The sequence below is a fragment of the Tamandua tetradactyla genome, chromosome 24 (genome assembly GCF_023851605.1).
Source record: "Tamandua tetradactyla isolate mTamTet1 chromosome 24, mTamTet1.pri, whole genome shotgun sequence".
Taxonomy (NCBI): Eukaryota; Metazoa; Chordata; class Mammalia; order Pilosa; family Myrmecophagidae; genus Tamandua; species Tamandua tetradactyla.
Window position 1 is genome coordinate 19,330,270 of NC_135350.1, and position 22,527 is coordinate 19,352,796.

At 36.3% G+C, this 22,527-nt stretch overlaps 1 long non-coding RNA gene across 2 annotated transcripts in view; it reads right to left on the minus strand.

Moving 5' to 3' along the window:
• Positions 1-4,717: 4,717 nt before the first annotated feature.
• The window catches only part of LOC143668077 (uncharacterized), a 62,270-nt gene continuing 44,460 nt past the window's right edge, over positions 4,718-22,527 (minus strand). Inside the window, exons 3-5 of one of the 2 annotated variants that reach the window (XR_013168281.1) lie at positions 8,466-8,563; positions 6,963-6,999; positions 4,718-5,167 (exon numbers count right to left, since the gene is read on the minus strand). This is a non-coding gene — a long non-coding RNA (uncharacterized LOC143668077). The remainder of the gene's footprint in view (positions 5,168-6,962; positions 7,000-8,465; positions 8,564-22,527) is intronic. The other variant, XR_013168282.1, reaches the window with a different exon arrangement.

The following is a 22,527-nucleotide window of genomic DNA, read 5'->3' on the forward strand; positions in this document are numbered from 1 at the left end:
CATTGGGATCCAGCCCCTAACTAGTTGATGCTGTGAGAAAGGGACTTAAAAATCCTCTCCCCTAAGAATAAAGAGGGACATGACCTTGCACTGATCACAGCTTTTGATTTGCATGTTTGGATTGCAAGGTCACAGCTCTGAGCTAATGTTTTAAATAGCTCAGGACACAAGTAGTGGCAGCCATTGTTTCAACCCCACCTCCAATGGGAGTGGAGGCCAAGGAAGTTTAAAAGCACAGCACCTCCTTAGGACGGTGGGAAACAGTTTGCTGAAGAGTGCCATCAGTTAGGCAGGCCAGGAAAGTGCAGCTTTGGGGAGCTATCAGAGAGGCTTTTGGCATCTTTCCTAACCTTCTCCCTAGGGCACTTTGGAGCTGGTCTGCGTCCCCTTTCTGGGCCCCTGACCTGCTTTGGCTGGGGATAGTGGTTTGGGAAAGTCCTCCCTGGAATGATGCTCCTCCCAAAATTTTCCCTCCAGGCAAAAACATCTGGGGACAATTAAGGGAGTGTTAAAAAAATTTTTAAAAATATGAGGCAAAACAAAGATAAACAGAACAGGTCAAGATCCACAGAGAAGGAACAGAAGAAAGGATGCTTTCTCCTGGGAATGAAACATTTGCACTGCACATGCAAGGCAGGAATCAGATGAGTAAGAACTGAAAAATTCTGATTATTTAAACACAAGCGATTCTAAAGCTCTATAAATAAATTGAACCAAGTGTCAAATGTGAACCTTAACACAAAGCCAATTAAGACTATAACCCTAGGCAAGAGAAAAAACTGACCTTCAGAGTAAACTGATCAAGATAATCAGATGCATAGACATCATTAAGAATTACAAGCCATACTAAGAAACAAGAAAATATGGCCCAGTCAAGGGAACAAATTAAAATTTCAGAGGAGACACAGAACTTGGAATATGCAGTCAAAGATGTTCAAACAAATCTCCTAAGTCAATTCAAAGAGATGAAGGAAAACATGGCTAAAGAGGTAAGGAATATTAAGAAGACACTGCACACTCATAAAGAAGAATTTGGAAGTATAAAAAGAGTTATATCAGGAACTATGTGGCTGAAAGGCATAATAGAAGAGATTAAAAATACACTGGAGGCATACAGCAGATTTGAACTGGCAGAAAAAGAATCAGTGAATTAGAATATAGGACACTTGAAATATAACAGATAAAAGAACAGATAAAGAAAATAATGGGGAAAATGAACAAGGTCTTGAATTTCAATGACAACACAAAGCATACATTCACATATATCATAAATGTCCCAAAAAGAGAAAGGGAGAGAATGGGGCAGAATGAATATTTGAGGAAATAATGGCCAAAATTTCCCAACTCCTATGAAAGATATACATATCCAGGAAACATAACATATTCCAAGCAGGAAAAATCCTAATAATCTACTTCAAGATACATGCTAATCAGAATATCAAATACCATAATAGAGAACCCTGACAGCAGCAAGAGAAAAGTGATTCATCACATACAAAGGAACTGCAATAAATCTGAGTTCTGATTTCTCTTCAGAAACCATGAGGCAAGAAGGCAATGATATGATATATTTAAAGTACTGAAAGAGAAAAACTGCTAGCAAAGAATTCTTTATTAGGAAAGCTGCCCTTCAAAAATGAGGGAGAGTTTAGAACATTCACAGATAAACAGAAATTGAGAGAGTTTGTCAACAAGAGATCTGGCCTATAAGAAATACTAAAGGGAGTTCTGCAGACTGAAAGGAAAAGACAGGCAAGAGGGGCTTGAAGTAGAGGGTAGAATGAAAACTATCAGTAAACACAAGTAAAAGGGTAAAAAGAAAGACTAAAAAAGATGTAATATGTAAAAACCCAAACAAACAAAAAAACGGATAAAATGGTTGAAGTAAGTACTGCCTTCACAGTAATAACACTGAATGTTAATAGATTAAACATCCCAAATACAAAACATATATTGACAGAATGAATGAAAAAGTATGATCCAACAGTATACTGTCCTTGTGACTCACTTTATACCCAAAGACACAAAGAGGTTGAAAGTGAAGAGTTGGAAAAAGGTATTCCATGCAAACAGAGTTGGGGTAGCTATATTAATGTTTATAAAATAGACAAAACCGTTAAGAGGCAAAAAAGAACACTATACATTAAAAGGGACAAACCACCAAACAAGAAATAACAATAAAAAATATTAATGCACCTAACAATGGTGCCCAAAAATACATGGTGGTGATGACAACACATTATTTTGGATGGAATTAGCAGCTCTGAATTACGTATGTGAATATGTTTGAAAGGGAAAAGCTTTGGTCATATTTGTTACTAGAATGAAAGTTAGAAGATAAACATTGGGCTGTATAACAGTGAACACTTTTGTAGTTGTTGGACTAGAGTTAATAGTACAAGTATAAGAATATTCTTTCATGAATTATGACAAACGTACAATACTAATACAAGGTGTTGATATTAGGGTGGTATATGGGGAAAAATGCACCTGATGTAAACTGTGCACTATAGTTAATAGTACTGTTTTAATATTCTTTCATCAATTGTAACAAAGGTACCATACTAATGCAAATTGTCAACAATAGGGGCTATATAGGAATGATGTATTTTATATTACTTATCAGTAAATCTATAACTTTTCTAATTAAAAAATAACTTTTAAAATTATAGTAAGTGAAAGAACACTGCTATATATGGTATGGTTCCATTTTATATAAAACAGAAATATAAGTAAGTCTTTAATGACAGAAATAAATTCATAGCTATGTAGGGCTGGGAAAGGATGGAGGAATTAAGAGGTGACTGCTAAGGGGTATAAAGTTTTTCTTTTCACAGTAATGAAGAGGTTCTAAAATTGATTGTGGTGATGAATGCGCAACTGTGTGACTATACTAAAAGCCATTGATTGTGTACTTTGGATGGATTGTATGGTATGTGAATACATCTCAATAAAATTGCTTTAAAAATATCACTGGGAATGTCAATCAAAAATTATTTTTGCAAGTGTAAGAAGGAGTTCAAGATGTGGGATACAAATCCTGGGTGATAGTAAAAAAGAATGAAAATCTAAGCCTTGGGTAGTAAGTAAAGTTTATCTACTTTGTGTAGGAGCTACTTCATATTTCTCTAAGTACCAATTACACATCATTTTCAAATATCATATGTTTTGAATTTTTAAATTTGAGTATAAATCCAGTTGATTTATAACTATTTTATAGCAAGAGCAAGGAGTTTTTATATGATTTTTTTCAGTTAGTTTTTCCCTCCCTTTCACTCTGGTGTTCCAGAGGAATCAGATTTAGTCTAGATTTAATTCTTACGGAGATTTTTAACTTCTAGACATCACAAAGTCAATGGAACAACTATATGGATGAGGCAAAATAATGAAAGGATTTACCAGACTTAAGGACTAGTGGAAGAGACTGAATGCAAGAAAAGCTGCTGTGCGTGCTTGCTTGAAAGGACTTGTAGTGCTCATTCAATCTTGGGCAGGAACAAAGGGCTGGCAGGTGAAAGCGAGCAGCAAACACTGTCAGGCCAGGTGTTCGGCATTAAAACTAGGCTGTCCTAGGGATCCCAGATGGCTTGAAAGAGAGGTGCGAATGAAATGACCCAGAGAAGTCAGGATATGGGAGAGGAAGGCAATAAGCTACATTTAGGGTGCTCGCAATTAAAGGGATTTCAATTGCTTGGCAGTTATTTGAGTGATAATGAATATTTGAATCATTCTTGAATAGTGGAGAGACCTATTTATTTTTGAAGAGTATTATCTAGCCTTTTTTGTCTCTAGCTCTTCTCAACCCCCTCTCAATTGTTTTCAATTTAAAGGGGAAGGGATATATTTAAGGACTTTTAAACCCAGAATGAAAAGCAAGAATGTTTAATTAAGCATATGTTAGATAAACATAAGTATTATCAAACTGTGAGAATCTAAGATATTAAAATAACTCGTCCTATAAAATAGTACATACATAAAATTTACATATTCTACATTGTCTCTATATACAAACATATGTGTACAATATATGATTTTATAAATTATAATTCATAATATAATTACGTAAATATGATTTCATACATATATAAAAGCATATTAATGGACCACATTTGTGCAGTTTTTCTTTTCTGGAGATCTAAATAGTATAAATAATACCTAATATATTTTGTTTCATTCAAGAATAATATATATAGAGAGAGAGAAAGAGAGAGAATACATAGTTATATATATAGCTTAGTAGCAAACATTTCAGTGCATGTTAATTTTAGTGTTGCTTAATATAATATTCTCCATGTTTTTCACATAGAGCATAACATATTTTTCATGACTGAATATATAAATTTCAAAATATTTTTAATAGATATTCAGGAATATATACATCCATAATCCTAATTCTTCCATGTGCTATTCCTGGCCTGACCTTTGAGTGTGAGTGTGAGTGTGTGTGTGTGTGTGTGTGTGTGTTTTGAATGTGAGAGATAATTTAATTGTATTTATTCTTTGAAAACATTAAACTATTTTTTTCCCAGAGTCATTGGTGACATAAAAATATAAGCACAAATTATCTCTAATAATTAAATGCTTCTTATACCTTTTTACTTTGTGTATTTGAGGAGCAGGTGAATAGGGCCACAATCTTCAAAAATCCACAAATAGCATCAGTTGACATAAAATAATGAACATGTAAAAGAAAGGAACAGTCATATCCAGGTAATGCTGATGCAAATTTATAGTTCAGTGTTTATTTTATAGGATCAGAAATGATCACAAAGTACTAAATGCATCTCAAATTATTGTTGTCAGACAATTCCCCATGGGTATCTTGTAGTGGAGCACATTTTACAAGAGAGGCATTAACTGTCTTTGTTCTGGACTAAGTTTTCAAGGATGTTTATATAGCAAACATCCTTGGGAGACAAGATATTATCTCCTACAGAGCAAAGGGCAAGTATGATTACTGCCCATTGTAAAGCAATCAAGTTACTTGGGCCCCCAATTGTCAGCTAGCCCTCTTAGCTTCACTTCGTGGAAAATGGGACTTGAGGAAAGAGCAGAAGTAAATGCTGATACTCTGCTATTGCTGTGAGAGATAAGTCCATTATCTTTGATCTAGGAGCTTCATGATCTCAGGCAGCATCCATGAAATGGTGGAAAGTCAGACTGTTACCTGGAAAGTAAGATGAAATCTCAGATCATTCAAAGTTCTTGACAATGACCATTCGTGGGGAAAAAAGATGCAATGGAAGCAACTTCTTGGTAAAAGAGTATTTAATTTTCATGTGTACTTTACAGTAATCAAATAGCAGGTGTATCACATTTCCTGTGATTTAAGACTTACATATTTATTGCAATATATGTTCTAATTTTTGTAAGCTAAAAGCGTTAAAAATGTGTACATAATATATTGTAATTTTAACAATGCTATAAAAGATTTAATACACAGATAGGCTGAAATGATGTAAACTTTAAGAGTTTATCTTGTAATGGCTATGAAATTTAAAATATATCATATTTAAATGTGAAAGTACTGGTCATATCAGTTGACAATTCAAAACATATGAATTACAATGTATTTAGAATATCACAGTATCTTCAAGCAGAAGTGATACTAGGTTGTCTTATGAAATAGATAAACTATATTAGCCTATCAGCTCTTTCAATGAGCATCTTTTTCCTTTTTGTCTTGGTCGTCATACATGCTTTCACACTAGGTATTTTTTCTTTTCTTCCAGTTTGCTAATTCATGCTAAGTTTTCTCTTCAAGGAAAAGTAAGGTTTAGATTCCTAGAAATTTTGAATTTTAGAAGGGATTTCTAAAAAAATGAAAAGAATATCCAAAACCCCAATTAATCATTCCAAGATTCAGAATTCTTTCAATTCTTTTGGTCTTTTGAATAGACCAAATCTTTCAGAATATATTCCGACTGGTCCCAGTCTTTATCCCAGTCCACAGAGGCTTCTTCTCTATCTCTCAGGCTCAAAATTACTTAAATTATGCAAAAAGAAACATTCAACCTAATAGCTATAACAAACAATATTTGGAATCAGAAGACCTAGCCACAAATTTTTCACAACACTTAATAGTTGGATAGACATGGAAAAGTCATGAATTGCTCTTAGGATCATTTCCCTTATTTATAAAATAGGAAAACAGCAACGAACTTTCCTTCCCATAGTTATGATGAGGATAGAATTTAATGACATACATTAAAGTACTTGTAAATCATTAAATGATGCATAAATACATTGTAACTAGGAAACACAAAAATGAGCAAATGAACAGCTCTTGAGGAACAGTGGAATGTGCATGTATCTTAATACTTGCCAAAGTCTCTGTAAGTTTATATTGTTCCATAAGCATGAAGAATGTTTAATATTATTATTATTTGTATTAAAGTCAGCTAGTTCTGCACTAAGAACCTGTTGAAAATCTTGCTTTTTATGGCCTCAGTAAAAGATACCAATGCCTGATTATTCTTCATCTCTGGCTTTGGATGAAGTCACCATACTAACTTTAATTTTGAACAATCAACCCTGAACATAGCCTAGTAAAAATTGCTAAATTCACGGATGAAGAAACAGCATTACAAACAACCAGTCAGGCAAAATAAGGCTGTTTTTGTTTGGCAATTTAAATTCCTAAACATAGTATAAAATCTCAAGTTTACATAAGACAAAAACATGACCTAAGAATTCTGTGCCAAGCCAAGCAATTAACTATATGTTAGGAAAATAGAAATACAATCTCAAAAGTGTAAGTGCAGAAAAAAAATGAGAGACATAGTATTGGTTATGACAATAAATGTGAATGAATTAAATTTTACTGTTAAAATCTAAAATTCTTGTTTTGAATTATTTCAAAAATTCAAAGGTAAATATTTATATATGGAAGCAAGTTAAATGTCCACATTAAAGGGAGAGGTTAGGGTGGCCACGGTGGCTCAGCAGGCAAGAATGCTCACCTGCCATGCCAAAGGACCTGGGTTCGATTCCTGATACCTGCCCATGTAAAAAAAAAAAAAAAAACAGAGAGGTTGAATCCTTAAATAAAGCAGGAAAAATGCATATAATGTAATGTTATCCAACTACAAAAATTACATTTTCAAAGAATATTTAATAATATTGGAAATATAAAATAGTTAATGAAAAATTAGAAAAACTAAATATAGACACTGTTTCACTTCTGAGGAATACATTAGGTATAAAAAAGACAGAAAATATTATACTACTGCATGATGACAATAGTAATTGTTAGGTGGCATGATTATGTATGGTTTTAATTTTATGTTATTCTCAAGGTAATATTTATTTATAATATTCTATAATAAGCATATTTTACTTTTATAATCAGGAAAATCAAATTAAAGAAAGAAACATAAGAAAGCCATTGTCAAAATCCTGATAAAATAACCATATGAAGAACAGGCCTGCGAAAGAGATTGAAACAAAAAACAATAATAGAGATTTAGGAAGGATTGCCAAGAAAGGAGATGATTAGAGGAAGGAAAAAGTCAACAGTCACAAACACTGTCAGGAGATAAAAGAAAGATGAGGATGGAAAGAAACTATTGGAAAGGTCTAATTGAGAGAGTCAGGATTTTCAGCAGCAGTTCCAGGCCCTTGTCAGCAATTTTGCCAGAGTCTTGTCTGCTGTAGCTTGAAGAGTGAATAAAGGAAGAAATCATAGTCCATTCTTCAGAAGGATTTGGTTTGAAAAAGGGAAACAATTGGGTTTGGGCTAGAGGGCAATATACAACTAAATGAGTTTGTTGTTATCCTTTGATTGCTTTAAAGCATAAAAAGTTAGGCAGGAATTGAATAATGTTGCCAAAATGATAAAAAGCACAGACTTTGGAGTCAGATAACCAGGGTTTGAATTTGGGTTTCAAATAAGATTCTTTTATAGCAGGAAACATAAAATAATATCATCCTAACCAATGTTATTGGAAATTTTAGTGGCTCTGCTATTCAAAACTATAAATTAAAAAGGGGAGTCACGAAGTGTAACACATATGCTACAAGCTCACTTTAACTTAAAACATATACGGGCCCATTCACTCATCATACGCTTCACATAGGTCAAAGTCTTTACTTAGTTCTTCTCGGCTGTTTTTGAATAAACTACACTCATAATATTTCATCTACAATTTCCTGTTGTGAGTTCTTTAAAGTACAGCTAAAAATTTAAAGCCCTTATGAAGCAAAAGCTTTCTCAAATTCTGACCGATTATTTTTGGTGCACACCTAATTCTACTGCAATTTGTTTTTATGATCTAACTTTTTCAAGTCTTTTCAAGGCATTCAGTTTGTCATTCATAGAAACAACTGGTTTTTTTTTTTAACTTTTTCTTTCACACATACTTAAACGGCTGAAAGTATATTCATTTAAATTTAAAATGAAAATTAAAACTAAATGAAACAACTTTGGGGGAAAAGCAAACCTATTTGATTCTTGATAAACTTACAGCTCAGTTGGTGTGCACAGGTGTGTTCGAAACTACAGAGGATTAATCCACCGTCCAGGAGCACTGGGCAGGCTACAGCCATCATTCCAGGTGTTTTACTGAGGAATGTTAGTTATCAGTGGGTAAGTGAAGTTCTGTTAAAGAGCCTACTATCCAGAGAAAAATAATAATACAAATATTATTTGTAATAAATTATAATAAACATATATTTCACAAAAAATGGAATTTTGAATACTTTCTTTGGCTGAGAGTTGAAGGGGCATAATTTTAGCAGGCATTTCTACAAAGTAGTTTTGAGAACCGGAATCTTTAGTGATTTTTATTTTTATGAAATTGATGCAGAAAATCAGTTTCTGCTACTTTCAATACTCATTGTAAACTTCCACAACATAAAGCAGAGAGTAGAGATCAAGTTATCTGACTGTCCGCTGTAGTTGAAATCAAGATCAATTTCTTACAATCATCCCACTGGTGTGCTTTCTTGCAGTGTTAGGCAAAGGAGAAGATATGTGCATCCCATGATTCCTGTGTACAGCCCTCATTTTGGACTACTGAGGCATTTATACAGAGCAGACCTTATAGCCAAGACAAAGAAGTCAGCTACCAGAAGCATTTTCCAAAACAAGTGCTAGACCAGAGAGAAAATTAAGCCATCATCTAGAGGATGAAGAGAGATAGTAGAGACCAGAGGAACTAAGTTGGTTTGCCAAACTGAAAAGTCTGGAGCAGGTGGCAGATTGCTGAGAGAAAAGATTGAACTGAGACCAATGGATATATGGGAGCTAAGGGCCAGTTTCCAGTCTCCTGAACATTAAACATCATTACTATGCTACTCTTACCTGTGGTTCGTACTTTCCTTTTCTGGGATCATCCCACTAAACATAGAATGGAATTTTTGCCCAATGCTGCTTTCATAAAATGTCCCTCTCCCTCTCTGAAATCTCTCATGCAATCACAGGATATCATCTTTTACTCCTGTTCTTTACTGTTATCCACTCTTCCCAGGAATTCTTTCTCATTTTTAACAAGTTCAGTCCCTAGTTTATTGATATTCTACCCAACAGTACTGCCTTTTAAATTCTAAGCCATTTCAGTATCTGTGGAGACAGCAGGGCTGGGATAGGGTAAGGCAAGTGCAAAATGTAAGGAAGTAGTCACACTTGGGTCATGCAGGTGCCTGTATTTCATCAATAGCCTCAATTTCCCATCTTTTCAGCTTAATTCTTCTAATATCCCTACTCCACCGCTTCTTCATCCATCACCAATTCATTGTTTCTACTAACTCAATTACCCCTCATTTCCTTGATGCCTCCATTCCCTTTGTTACCCAGCTCTCATTTGCAGGGCCAAGCTCATAATCACTGCCTGGAATATACCTTCTACTCCCTTGCCCCTCTCTTGCTTATGTAATAAAATTATATAGCAAAGAATATAAGCATAAACCCCATGCTCTCAATTCAGAAAAAATGTATAGAAAAAAGACAGGAAGAAAATATGGAAAATACATACAGAAGTTGTATCTTAGTTTTACAGTTTTATGGGTGATTTTTATGTACATTTTTAAAGTTATTATGCATTTTTCAAAGTTTCCCCAATAAGCGTGTACTACTTTTCTGATCAGAAAGAACCTTTATTGTCTAATGTGGAAAAATACAGACATATTTAACAAACTCCATAAGAAAATCACCATGTAGTAGATATGTCCTATGTAGAATTGAGGTAAATTACATACATGGATTCTAAGGTTAATCAATTCCATTGACCCAGATTTATTAAATATATTCCAGACCTCCCAATATCACTGCCCTTTCTTTCTAGTTTAATTTAATTCTATTTCTAGACTTAGTCTGACAACTTACTTTCATTCTCATTCCTTTGCAGTAAACGGTATGGGGAAATTGCTTGATAAAGTCTGCTGGAAGCTTCTCCTTTCTGCCCATTCTTGAGTTTCCTTCTCGTTTCATGACTTGAGCTCTTTTGCCTGTGCCATATCGGGTTCTGGTACCATAAGTCCCAGCTCTCTGCCTCTGGACAGTTCTCACATCACAAAAGTCCAAGAGTCCTTTTTGGAGAGAGACTGTGGCTATTTAGGATAAACTTTCCCCATTTCTGTTGTATGGGTACTAACTGCTCCTTCTTCTATGATTTCAGGTCTTTAATAATCATTAAAGCTGAGCCATGGTAGTTTTCGGGGCTTTACCAGCTGAATAACTGACTAGCTTCAGTTATACTACTGGGCTTCTTCCTCAGTTCCCCTTAGTGTGACATCCCAAAGCAACCAATATATCCCTGGGTATTTTGCTCCTCCCCCATTTCCCCTTTTCCTCCTTGCATTCTCCTTTCTCTCTCTCAGGGTTCCCTCTGGCATTGGTTATTACCAGTCCACGGTGGAGTGTCTGGACCCTCCTATCCTCATCAGATACTCTCCTTTCTGGTATAGCTTCATCTCTGGAGTATCACTGCTTCACATTTACTCAGATCACAAAACAGTAGAATTTAATTACAGTTTGTTTCCCCTGATATTCCTCAGATCAGAGGATGGCCTTTGCAGCTTTTATGCAGGGAAGAGTTGATTCAGTAGAATTACTACCTTAATACTTTATTTGTATGTTAACATGAAATTGCATCCTATCTAGCATTTGAAGATCACTGAGAAAAATTTATGTTAGAATCTTTGTTACTGTAATTATTAATATTATCATTATCATGATTACAGTTGAATCGCAGACATATCTTGGTCTTCATCCATTTCTTAATAAGTTGTGCTAATAAACTACATGAATATAATCAATCACTGAGATTAGAGTTATCCTAACATTAAATGAACAGTAATACCAAATTCTGGATTTATGTGATGGCCAATGAAATTCCAGTTTCTTGTAAATGTAGAACTTAATCATTGTACTTTCCTCAAACTTTGCACTTGTTTTAAAAGAATGTAAATTATTTGTATTCTCTTTGCATCTTTCTTTGCATTTCCTTAAGGTATTTCTGCTTAATGAAACAGCAATATTAATAAGTTCTATCATTTTAAGTTTTACCAACAGCAGAACATACAGTATATTAACAACAATAAGATTTGTTATTAGAATGGTGCCAATATATTTTGAAGTTGCTATTTTGAACAGTTATAAATTTTAAACTGCATATATATGCCCATGTATAGGCATATATAAAAATATATATTCACACACACACACATGCATACATATATATACCAACTCTCAGTAAGTGAGCAAACATACAAGCTTTGTAACATCAGCAAAAATTTACCAGTGCTTTTAGGTACAATATGAAGCAACTATAGTTTCTACTATCTGATTATATGCTCTGTTACTTTAATAGCTAACATATTTTCCCTACATAATTTGTGCTTGCCATTGTTTATCTTTTCAAACAATCTATCCTTAATTGCTAGTTTTCTGTAGCAGGAACTGGACAGAGGCAGAAAGCTGGAACATGCAACATAAGAACCAGATACACCACTGGCAAAAATAGCTCAATTCATGAAACGAGAAGGAGAAAAGAAGAGGCAGAAAAAAAGAGCCTGCCAGGAGTCTTTCTCAAGCAATTTCCCCATGCCATTTAATATAAGAAGAAAACAAGATCAGTGGCTCAGAACAAGTAATTATCAGGAAATAGAGTTCTAAATATCAGTCTCCTCACCCTATCATATTTTTTGATGTTCCACACTATATACAACATATTTTGGTCCAGTGACATTTTAAATATACCACTTTGCTTCTTAGGTTGTGGCTTCTTCCCAAACCCCTTTATCAGGAGGCAATACTTGTACGTAAATGTTGAACTAAGGATGATAAACAACCATAGCCTGGTTCTAGGTTCGCCTGTAGGATTAGTAAGCTTTCTAGTTCACTAAGTTAAGAAAAATTTGCTCCAGAATTGTTTATCATAAGTCAGTACAGAAGATACGTGAAAATTTGTCAAATTCTTTTGTAAACAAGGTGGAGAACATTTTCATTTAGTACGCTCTATCTTAGGTCAAGTTTGATACTCATAAGGGTCGGGTAAGGATCTGCACTGGAGTACAGGATCCTCTTGGTTCCATTTGGAGTGGTGGGCATATCTTCCTGATGGCTGGAGCTGTAGGTGAAAGCCACAGAATTAATAATTTTCTGTCATCATGGTTTTTAATATGGCTGAGTAAACTAGAGGAAATACAAGGAATTTCTTACTAAAAAGGGCTCTCAAGGGGTTCAGTTCCTATTAACGTGGCTTTAAAATAGACTTTAGTGTGGTCTAAGAGTTGATGTGAACTATGTTCCTACAGATAACTATTTATGATGAAATTGCAGATGTAAGTAAGATGAATTACATGGACTGAAAACCATAGAAACAAAAGGATGAGATACTTTGATTTGAAGCATAGATTGTGTTGATAAAATAAAACCATGGTAGTTGGCAAAGTAACTAGCCATACTGTCATTATGAAATATAGCACCATAAGAACTGCTCTTGCATGCTGTTTATTCAGTGAAGCTGGCCTTTTGGTGGGGATTGCTATTCAAACCGCTAAAGTACCTTAACACGAAGACTATTGAAAATTAGAGATCACCATAGGTTCAAGGTCCAGGATGCTCGGTCTTTTCAGTTGATGCAGAAGGGAAACCAATTTTTTTTAAGCAAATCCTTCTGTGGCGTACAATGTTTCTTTGAAAAGCCTTCCCTGTTCTACTGCACTTGTGGTACAGGATAGGAAGATCTAGGAGCACAGTCCTTTCCTTTCTCTGCCCCTTACCTGTCATGGCTCTTGTCTTTCCCCTTTATCTTAGTCCTCCAACCATCAACATTTTTATTCCTGTTAAAACTCTACCTTGCCTTTCAAATTCACTCTACATCATTGCCTTCTATTTTACAATCTTCATTCTATAGAATACATTTCTTTTCCCAAAATGAAGGAATAAAGTAGCTTCCTAGTAGCAGGAGAAAAGACCCTGGAGAAGAGGCATGTGGCTGCACTGCTGCACCATGAGGTAAGAGCTGTTATTCGGAGCTCTAGTAGTGATAGTAGTGTGGAAAGTAAATGTAATGGATGAGGGTGAATAGGAAACTTTAAATTGGTTCAATTTGAGGTTTGTATGTATAATATATGTTAGTCTACTGTGATGAGTTGAAGAATTAAACATAAAAGTCTATTTTATACTGCAAATTCATCATTTGGCGGTATAGTGTGTAAGTGATTAAAAGTATCCAAAACATAAGTTGCACTACTGGGATTCTTCCATGCAAAAGTTTTTATTTTTCAAGAGTTTTGTTACCACATAATTCACTTGAGTTTTTAAAAAGATGCTTAATTTTGAAATATTCCAGTTAAAGCCAATTTGGAAAATCTAAATACTTTTACTAAATTAATACTAGAGGTTTTCTGTTAGATAATATTCTGTGTTCCCTTGTGAGAAAAGGTTTAGACTTTTTTCTCAATTCAGACGCAGATTAATCTTGGAAATATAATTTTGCAAAATAATTTAATTGCATTCAATTCAAAATTTATTCATTCTTGCCTACTATATTTTTTGCTTATCTATAATTTAAGGTAATATAGTAAAATATCTATAATTTAATAAATTTAGAACAGTAATTACCTGTAATTTTAAATTAATAAAATGAGATTATCCAGAATGCTAAAATAATCAGGTCTGGTGCTAAAGTCATATTGTTCTTGGAGCATGAAAGATAAGTGTGTATATGCATGGCCTTCAACAAACTAATAGTGTATAATATCACTCTCCAAACAGTTTAGATAAAAATGAGATAATTTCATACAATGTCCAGAATGATTAAAAACTCATTGTCAGTACCTTTTAACCCAACATCCATCATCACAGTCCAATCTAAAATAGACTTAAGCAATGTAGGACACTTGCTAGAAACTCAGGTTGTGAAAGATGTCTTAAGATGTAAGCACAAAGGTGACATAATCAGCACAGCAATGTAAATAGCTATTGAAAATATCTCTTTGGAGATTCAGCATTAAAAAGAACAATTATGAATTGTTCAGAAATCTGGAGGAAGATATGGACTGGAGAGGGACCCTACAAATCCAGAATTGGAGAGGTAGAATCTGGCCAGCCCTCTCCCCTCCTACTCACTCTGTCTCACAGTGTGGGATGGGCAGAGAACAGTAGGAGGGACACTTCCCAACAGCAGTGGTAATGAGAGAGACCCTTAACTTTTGGAGAACCTGGGGGAAAGAGGAGAGCATTTCAAGGCCCAGATCAATGAGAGGCAGATAGTCTGAGAAAACATGGACAGAAGCTGTGTTCCCAGCCCTGGGTCCAAAAGTCATCCCCCTACTCCTGTGAGACATGGAGGCAAGAGACCTGATCACTGCTTAGGGAAAGGCTAAAGACTGGGAGAGCTGGAGGTGTACACCACCACAAATAAAGTGGGGGACACAGACCCATATTGATCTAGATTTTGTCCACAAAGAGAGGGAACAGGAACCCTGCAGTCAGCTGACCTTATGAGGAGCAGCCCATACCAGGAAGGTACACAGCTCTGAGGACAATTAAGTTATGAAGCAGTGCCACTCTCTGGGCAGAACAGAAAGAGCAAGAGAATGGAAGGGTTTTTTCAGAGACTACTCAGAAAATTATTTCAGGCTGCCTGGAGTGAGTCTAGATCCCCTGCATGGGAACCCACCCCTTTTTTGGCTAGGAAACATGGATGACCCAACTGTTAAAACAGTGCCCCAAAACAAAACCAGGCCTTGCAGGATGGTAAAAAACAGACCACCATGGGAGAAAGCAGACTTATTTAACCTACAGAGACATTATTGTGGTGCCTGGTGCCTACTTCCAATCCTGAGGCAGGCCACTGTAAATACCTGGTTTTGGGGGGAGATTGGGTGGCAAAGCCAATCTGACAACAGTCTGGTGAGAGAAAGATGAACAGATAGAGAAGAAATCCAACCAACAGGAAAATCCCAGGCAAAAGAGATAAAATGAACTCTAGAATAATCAAAGCAAGAGAATCAGATGTCTCAAACACAAAATCACAATTTTTACTAGGAAAAATGAAGATATGGCCAACAAAAGGAAGAAATTGCCAACTTAACTGAGATGCAGGAATTGAAACAACTAATTAATGATGTTAAAAGATCTTCTAAATCAATTCAATGAATTGAAAGGAAAAGACATGAAGAATATAAAGACGACACAGGATGTCCATACAAAAGAAGTTGAAAGCTTGAAAAAAGAAACAAATGGGAGAACCTATGGGAATGAAAGGCACAATAGAAGAAATGAAAAGCAAAATGGAGACATACAACAACATATTTGGAAAGGCAGAAGAAAGGATTAGTTAACTAGAAGACAGAACATCTGAAATTCTGCACACAGAAGAACAGATAGGAAAAAAATGGAAAAATTTGAGCAGAGTCTCAGGGAACTGAATGAGAACATGATGTTCATGAATATACATGTTATGGGTGTCCTAGAAGGAGAAGAGAAGGGAAAAGGGGCAGAAAGAATAATGGAGGAAATAATAAATGAAAATTTCCTAGCTCTTATAAAAGACATAAAATGACAGGTTTAAGAAGTGTAGTGTATCCCAAACAGAATAGATCCAAGTACCTATGCCAAGACATTTACTAATCAGATTGTCAAATGTCAAAGACAAAGAGAGAATTCTAAAAGCAACAAGAGAAGTGATCCATCACACACAAGGGAAGATTAATAAGACTAAGTGTGTATCTCTCAGCAGAACACATGGAGGCAAGAAGGCAGTGGGATGATATATTTAAAAGACAAAAACTGCCAACTGAGTATTCTATATCTGGCAAAAGTGTTCTTCAAAAATAAAGGAAAGTCTAAAATATTTACAGATGAACAGACACTGAGAGAGTTCATGAACAAGAGACCTGCTCTATGAGAAATACTAACAGGAGCACTGGAAGAGACAGGAGAGAGAGATTGGAGAACAGCGTAAAATTCAAGATTACCAGGAATGGTAACTAATAGGATTAAAAGAGAGGAAAAATATAAGATATGACAGAAAAAATCCAAAAGAAAATGGCTGAATGAAGTACAGCCTTTATAATAACATTAAATGTTAATGGATTAAATTCCACAATCAAAAGACATAGATTGTGAGAATGGATTTAAAAAATAAGTTTTATCTATATGTTGTCTACAAGAGACTTAAGAACTCAAGAACAAAAAAGGTTGAAAATGAAAGGTTGGAAAAAGATATTTCATGCAATCAAGAACCAGAAAAGAGCAGGGGTAGCTAAGCTAATATCAGAAAAAATAATTAAAAGAGAAAAGAAGGACATTATGTATTAATAAAAGGAACAATTCATCAGGAAAACATAACAATCATAAATATCTACATACTGAGCCAGAGAGTCCCAAAATACATTATATGAATAATGACAGCACTGAGGGGAGAAGTAGACACTTGTACAATAGTAGTTGGAGATCTCAAAATACAACTCTCATCAATGGATAGACATATAGACAGAGGTTCATAAGGAAACAAAGATCTTGAATAATATGATAAATGAACTAGACTTAACCGACATTTACAAAATATTACATCCAACAACAGCAGGTTATGCATTCTTCTCAAGTACCCAAGGATCATTCTCCAGGACAGACCACATATTGGATCACAAAGCAGGTCTCAGTAAATTTAAGAATAGTGAAATTATACAAAGCACTTTCTTGGATCATAATGGAATGAAGTTGGAAATATCAATAATAGGCAGAACCTGCAAAGTTCATAAATTTAAGGTGGCTAAATAAAACACTCTTAACAATGGGTCAAGGAAGAAATTACAAGAGAAATCAGCAAATATCTTGAGGCAAATGAAAATGAGAAAACAGCGTATCAAAATTAATGGAATGCAGGAGTTCCAGGAAGACAGCAGAATTAGATAGGTTGAGTTCATCCCTACTCAAAAGAACAGTAGAGAAGTGACAGAAAAAAGGCCTGGAGAGTGACTCCAGGGTATAAGTTACCTGTGAGAATATTGTACATCACATAGGGTGGCCCTGGTTGAAAAAGCAGAAGAATTGAGACGCAGAGAACCAGAGACCAGCCAGCTGGTGCAAACACCCTAGCACATCCATTTCCAGATGGAAGTCCAGAGCCCTCAGGAGTGCATGGAGAAGGAGACAGGGACAAAGAAGCAAGTCAAGCCACCTTCCTTGAATGTGCTACTCTCATGTACAACACCCCTGCCCCACGACCCATGACTCCCCTCTCACCCCATGCATGTGAATCCCATCACCCACCCACTCTACTGTGCTCCAAGCATCTCTACCCTCAGCCCCCTCCCATGCATCCCCAGTCCACACCCTCACACTGCACAAGCACACAAGCCTGTCCCAGACCAATGCACTTCTCCCACCTAAGTGCTGTCTCACCCCACTCTTCCTGAGTCCCATATACTCACGGCCAGCCCCTCAACGCTCATCTCTCCCTCCCTGCAGGCTGCAGGCAGTCACCTATGTACCTGGACTTCAGGTGCTCACCTTCATACACAGGCCACACCCACACCCAGTAATTAGAGAACGCAACATTACCCGGCCCCCTTGAGCTCTGAGCATGTGCACATCACATTCCATTCCCCCAGATGTGTGGATGCACATGCAACCACTCATGCCATGCCCCTTCAGTTCTGGGAAAGCACTGACTTGCATGTCCAGGCCACACCCACCCCCAGCCCAAACAGGTACAATCCCACCCTACTGCCCCAAACTCTGCACATGTGCACAACAGGACTCTGCCCTCCAGATCTGTAGACACAAGGGCCCTGTCCCCAGATCCACACACCAGCACAGCCACATTCTCCCTGCTGGGCATGCATATATCTATGCATGGACCTGTTGAACTCTGCACATCACCCCCCTTGCCCCACACATGTGCACACTTTGCCTCACTCCATGGCATAAGTGCCTTTTCCCTACACTGGGTAGGTACTCTAGTGTACATGTGACCATCGCCTCTGTCCTGCATAATTGGGCTCCCCTAGCCCACACCACCCATGCACCTACAAACCTGTGCCATGGCCCCACCCATCTGTCATCACACACCCCTGATACACATCCCACAACCTCCATGACCTGTGCCTCACTTCTACACACTCACACATCCACACCCCAGCCCTGATGGACCCCTCCCCTGAACAAGGACACACCAATGACCTACCTCCATGTGCCCTGACTTCTGTGCCATGTATCCCACACACTAACACCCAAAACCCACACACTTCATGCATCCACCCACATCCTGCCCGTGTACCAGCCCTGGTACATCTGCTCAGCACCCCCATCCACCTCCTGTGGTGCCCTACCACTGTGTCTCCCATGCCACACCCTGGTTCTTTGCCCCAAGGCCTGCCTGAACTGCACTTCATTCCCATGACCTCTGCACTGCATATCCACAACACCTTGATCCAAACCTCACACTCACAGGAACCAGTATAGAGCCCCTGATTCTTGCATATACCTGCACCATGACTCATTACTGCACAGCCTCCCCATGCCCTACATCCTACTCCACACCCATCCCAGTAGCTTCAGACTACTGAAGGAAATCAACTTCCAAAGTAACCCTATCAGATATTTACATGCCACAAAGACAACAGAAGATCACTAAGCATATGAAGATGAAGACAGATATAGCCCAGCCTAATGACCATATTAAAACACTGGATAAGACACAAAATTTGAAAAAAACTAATCAAAGATGCTCATATAACTTTACTAAATAAAATCAGTGGGATGGATAACGACATAAAGGAGATCAAGAAGACACTAGAAGAGCATAAAGAGGAATTTGAAAGAATAAAGAGAAAAATAACAGATATCACAAAGATTAAAGATGCTGTAGAACAAATAAAAAATGTACTTGAGATACACAACACCATATTTAAAGAGGCAGAAAAAAGAATAAGTGAACTAGAGGACATGACAACTAATTTTGAAAACACAAAAGAGTAAATGGCAAAAGGAAATGGAAAAATTTGAATTGGATCTCAGGGAAATGATGGACAAAACAAAGCACAAAAATATAAAATCATTGGTGTCCCAGAAGGAGAAAAGAATAGTAAAGGGCTAGGAAGATAAGTGGAGCATAAAATGGGAGAAAACTCCCCAACCTTTATAAAAGACATGCATATGTAAATCAAAGAATCCCAATGAACTGTAAATAGGACTACTCCAAGATACATACTAATCAGTCAATCAAATAGAAGAGAAGCAGAAAATTCTGAACACAGCAAGAGAAAACAATCTACTGCATACAAGAGAAACCACATGTTCTAGTTTGCTAGCTGCTGGAATGCAACACACTAGAGACGGATTGGCAGCTAACTTTCCACTGAAGCTCTTTCTTATGTGGAAGGCACAGGATGGTCTCTGCTGGTCTTCTCTCCAGGCCCCTGGGTTCCAACAACTTTCCCCGGGGTGACTTCTTTCTCCATCTCCAAAGGCCTGGGCTGAGCTTCAAGTGCTGAGATGAGGTATGCCAAGCTGCTTAGGCTGTGCTACGTTGTGTTCTCTCATTTAAGCACCAGCCAATTAAGTCAAACGTCAGTCAGTGCAGCAGATACAACTCCTAGCTGACTGCAGATGTAAATCAGCAACAGATGAGGTTTATGTACCATTAGCTCATGTCCGCAGCAACAGAACTAGGTATGCTCACCTGGCCAAGTTGACAACTGAATCTAACTACCACACCACATAAAACTGAGTTTGGATTACTCAGCTGGCACTATGGAGGTGAGAAGGCAGTGGTATAACATATTTAAGATCCTGAGAGATAAAGACTTCCAGTCAAGAATTTTGTATGCAGCCAACATGTCCTTCAAAACTGAGGGAGAGTTGAAAATTTTCATAGAGAAACAAAGGCTGAGGGAATATGTCAATAGGAGACCTACGCTACAAGAAATACTAAAGGGAGCTCTGCCAGCTGAAAAAAAAAGCAAAAACAAAAACAGGAGAGGGAGGTCTGAAGGAGAGCACAAAATTGAAGAGTACCAGTAATGGAAACCTAAAGGATAAAAATAGAAAGAAGGCAAAGAACATATAGATCTGACAAATATAATCTAAAAGATAAGATGATGGATTCAAGAAATGTCTTAACAGTAATAATTTTGAATGTTAATGGATTGAACTTACCAAGCAAAAGATACAAATTGGCAAATGAATTAAGAAATATGATCCAGCTATATGTTGCTTACAAGAGACTCATCTTAGACACAAGGATAGAAACAGGTTCTAAGTGAAGGGATGAAAAAGATATTCCATGCAATCTGTAACCAAAAGACAGCAGGAGTAGCTATCCTGATATCAAACAAAATCTATTTTAAATGTAAAGACATCACAAGAGACAAAGAATGACACTATATATCAGTAAAAGGGACAATTAGCCAAGAAGAAATAACTATCACAAATGTCTGTGCTCCAGATCAAGGATCTCCAAAGTACCTGAGACATACATTGACAAAACTAAAAAGAAAGATAGACATTGCAACAATAATAGTAGGAGACTTTAATACACCACTGTCCTCTATAGACAGAACTATCAGACAGAGAATCAACAAAGAAATAGAGAATTTTAACAATATGATAAATGAATTAGACCTAATAAGCATATATAAGGTGTTACATACCCAAATACCAGGATATATATTTTCTCTAGTGCTCATGAAACATTTTCCAGGATCGGCCATATGCTGGGGCACAAAACAGGTCTTTATAAATTTAAAAACAGTGAAATTATTCAAAGCACTTTCTCTGATCACAATGGAATGAAAATGGAAATCAATAACCACCAAAGAATAAGAATTTTCACAAATATATGGATATTAAATAACATACTCTTAAACAATGAGTAGGTCAAAGAATAAATTGCTAGAGAAATCAGTAGCTATCTGAAGATGAATGAAAATGAGAATACAACATATGAGAACATATGGAATGTGGCAAAGGTGTGCTGAGAGGGAACTTTATTGCCCTAAATGCCTATATTAAAAAACAAGAGAGGGCAAAAATTGAGGACTTAACTGCTCATCTTGAGGAACTTGAGAAAGAACAGCAAAGTAACCCCAAAGCAAATGGAAGAAGAGAAATAACAATGATTAAAGCAGAGTAAAATGAATGGGAGAACAAAAGAACAATGGAAAGAAAAGAATCAATAATCGAAAGATGGTTCTTCAAGAAAATCAATAAAATAAATGGACCACAAGCAAAACTGACATGGAGAAAAAGAGAGGATGCAAATAAGCAAAATCAGAAATAAGAGGAGAGGGTCATTATCACAGGTCCTGAAGAAATTTTTAAAAATTATGAGTATACTATGAACAACTATATCCAACAAACAAGACAACATAGATGAAATGGACAAATTCTTGAAACCATACAAAGTAGCTACACTGACTCAAGAAGGAATAGAATATCTCAGTAAACCAATCAAAAATTCAATCAGTCATCAAAAATTTTCCTACAAACAAAAGCCCAGGACCAGATGGCTTCACATGGGGAATTTAATCAAACGTTCCAAAAAGAACTAACACCTGTCCTGCTCAAAATTTTCCAAAAAATTGATGATAAAGGAATACTACCTAAGTCATTTATGAAGCTAGCATCACTTTAATACCAAAACTGGGTAAAGATGCTACAGGAAAGGAAAACTACAGACCAATATCCCTGGTGAACATAGATGCAAAAATTCTCAACAAAATATTAGCAAATTGAATCCAGCAGCACATTAAAAGCATTATACCCCATGACTAAGCAGGTTTTTTACCAAGAATTCAAGGATGGCTCAAAACAAGAAAATCAATTAATGTATTACCACACATTAAAAAATTGAAAGAGAAAAACCGCGTGATCATCTCAATTGACACTGAAAGAGCATTGACAAAATTCAACATCCTTTTCTGATAAAAACACTTCAAAATATAGAGATCAAAGGTAAATTTTTCAATATGATAAATGAAGATCATATATGCAAAACTGATAGCCAGCACTGTACTCAATGGAGAGAGACTGAAAGCTTTTCTCCTAAGATCAGGAACAAGACAAGGATG